The sequence below is a fragment of the Bidens hawaiensis genome, unplaced genomic scaffold (assembly GCF_021521415.1).
Source record: "Bidens hawaiensis isolate Kalapana, Puna unplaced genomic scaffold, B.hawaiensis_p1.1 tig00066053_1, whole genome shotgun sequence".
NCBI lineage: Eukaryota > Viridiplantae > Streptophyta > Magnoliopsida > Asterales > Asteraceae > Bidens > Bidens hawaiensis.
Window position 1 is genome coordinate 22,711 of NW_027501758.1, and position 3,379 is coordinate 26,089.

A 3,379-nucleotide genomic window follows, 5' to 3' on the forward strand; every position below is an offset into this window, starting at 1 on the left:
TCCGAGGGAAGAAATTTCAAAATTAGAGTCAGAATTTTGGTCGCTGAAGATGGTGGGTTCGGAAATCGAAGCCTACACTACCCGTTCGCACGAGTTGGCTGTGATGTGTCCGCGGATGGTGGATCCGCCAAGCAAGAGGATCGAAATGTACATTGATGGGTTAGCACCGCAGATTCAGGGCATGGTGACGTCTTCCAGACCAGCCACGATTCAACAAGCGATCCGTTTAGCTCACAAACTGACGGATCAGGCTGTGACCCAAGATGCGTTACCACCTAGGGGTTCGACCACTAAAGCCCGTGACAACCCGAGTAACGACAACAACAGCAACAGCAACCCGAGCAGCGGAATGAGGAAGTTTGACAACACCAGATCTTCATCCTCGAACCTCCCACCGCAACAGCACTACCGTAAGCCCGAATTCGCTCGGAGCTTTAACAACCAGAGTCACAACAACATTAACAACGGTAGCGGGCAGGGTTCGAGCGGATATGCTGGGAAATATCCGAAGTGCAATAGGTGCAACTATCATCATGTTGGCCCATGTAACCGTGTCAAGTGTCAGAGATGCGGAAAGATGGGTCACCAGGCAAAGGAGTGTAGAGGAGACCTTGCGGCAACGGGTGCTCCTAAACCACCTATGACGACGAAGGGATGTTACGAATGTGGGCAGGAAGGTCATTTCAGGAAAGATTGTCCCAAGCTGAAACAGAACGACAACAATGGGGGTAATGGAAGTGGCAGTAATGGTGGAAGCAATGGCAAGGGAAGAGCTTTTGTGATTGGGTCGGGTCAAGCCCGCAATGATCAGCACGTGGTGACTGGTAAGTTCCCTGTAAACGATTGTTTTGCTTCTGTATTGTTTGACACTGGAGCTGATAGGAGTTTTGTGTCAAAAGCCTTTAGCCAACTCTTAGACTTAACTCCAACTCCGTTAGATGCTAAGTTTCCTGTTGAATTAGCTGACGGTAAGACTATAGTAACGACTCATGTACTTGCGGGATGCAAGTTAAAACTGTCAGGTCATGTCTTTGATATCGACCTTATTCCTTTTACGCTTAGTAGTTTCGATGTCGTTGTCGGCATGGACTGGTTATCCGAGAATCGAGCGGAGATTATATGTCACGACAAGATAGTTCACATTACTACCCCTTCCGGCGAGATCATTTCGGTCCGAGGTGAGAGAAGCGGCATGACCACCAGCATCATTACCCTCATGAAGGCGCAGAAGTACCTACGAAAGGGTCATCCGGCAGTTTTGGCGCAGATCGTTGAGAAACCCGAGGAGGAGAAACGAATTGGAGATATACCTGTTGTGCGAGACTTCCCGGAAGTTTTCCCGGAGGATTTGCCCGGACTCCCTCCTGTACGACAAGTCGAGTTCCAAATCGAGTTGACACCCGGTGCAGCACCCATAGCACGAGCCCCGTATCGGCTCGCACCGGCGGAGCTTCAGGAACTATCCACCCAGTTGCAAGATTTGTTGGATAAGGGTTTTATCCGACCTAGCTCATCACCATGGGGAGCCCCTGTCTTATTTGTCCGAAGGAAGGACGGGACCTTCCGCATGTGTATCGACTACCGGGAGTTGAACAAGGTGACGGTCAAGAACCGTTATCCTTTACCCCGAATAGATGATTTGTTTGACCAGCTTCAAGGATCGAGTTATTACTCGAAGATCGATCTGCGATCTGGTTATCACCAACTACGAGTGCGCGAAGAAGATATTTCAAAGACGGCTTTCAGAACACGGTATGGTCACCACGAGTTTTCGTTGGGTCGAGCTGCTTAAGGATTATGATTGTGCCATCAAGTACCACCCTGGCAAGGCCAATGTAGTGGCCGACGCTCTCAGCAGAAAAGAAACCGATAAACCCAGGCGGGTGCGAGCATTGCAACTCACGATTCATGCCAACCTACCCGATGAAATTCGCGATGCCCAACTCGAAGCCTTGAAAGATGATAATCTTCCATCGGAACTCATGCGGGGCATGAACAAGCAACTTGAAACCAGATCGGACGGGGTCCGATATTTTGAGAACCGGATTTGGGTTCCACGATACGGAGAGTTGAGAACTCTAGTGATGGACGAAGCTCACAAGTCCCGATATTCTATCCACCCTGGCTCAGATAAAATGTACCATGATTTAAAGGCACTTTACTGGTGGCCGAACATGAAAGCCGACATTGCCACCTACGTGAGCAAATGCTTGACTTGTGCCAGAGTCAAGATAGAATACCAGAAACCATCTGGACTACTGCAACAACCGGAACTCCCAATGTGGAAATGGGAACATATCTCAATGGACTTTACCACGGGTTTACCTAAGACACCGACGGGATGCGATACCATCTGGGTGATCGTTGACCGGTTGACTAAATCTGCACACTTCTTAGTGATTAAGGAATCGGACAAAATGGAAAGACTGACTCGCGTCTACATGAAGGAAGTAGTGTCTAGACACGGAGTGCCTGTCTCAATCATTTCTGATCGAGATTCTCGTTTCACTTCGCACTTTTGGAAGTCGCTGCAAAGCGCACTAGGCACCCGGATGGGCAAAGTGAACGAACTATTCAGACCCTGGAGGATATGTTGCGTGCCTGCGTATTGGATTTCGGAAAAAGTTGGGAACCCCACTTACCTTTGGTAGAGTTTTCGTATAATAACAGCTACCACGCAAGTATTAAGGCAGCGCCGTTTGAAGCGCTGTACGGATGGAAGTGTCGATCACCACTCTGCTGGGCAGAGGTGGGTGACAGCCAAATCACTGGTCCAGAACTGGTACTCGAAACTTCGGAAAAGATTGTTCAAATCCGAAATCGCATGACAGCAGCACGAAACCGCCAAAAGAGTTACGCCGACAAGCGCAGAAAACCTCTCGAATTTCAAGTAAACGATCGAGTGTTACTCAAAGTCTCACCTTGGAAAGGTGTGGTTCGCTTTGGTAAGCGAAACAAACTCAACCCACGATATGTTGGTCCTTACCGGATAACTGAGCGCATTGGTCCGGTGGCGTTCCGACTGGACCTACCAACGGAACTCGGTGGCGTACACAAAGTATTCCACGTGTCCAATTTGAAGAAATGCCTGTCCGATGAAACCCAAGTAGTTCCTTTGGAGGAACTGCAAGTTGATGAACAGTTACGTTTCATTGAGGAACTAGTCGAGGTTTTGGATTGGGAAACCAAAACGCTCAAGCACAGCAAAATTCCAATCATTAAAGTTCGTTGGAACTCGAGACGTGGACCGGAGTTCAAGTGGGAACGCGAGGATCAAATGATGAAAAAGTATCCTCACCTTTTTGAAGGGCAAACCAAACACAGAAAACCGCGAAACCCGGCAAACCGTCAGACATCACCGGAGGTATGAATTAAATTT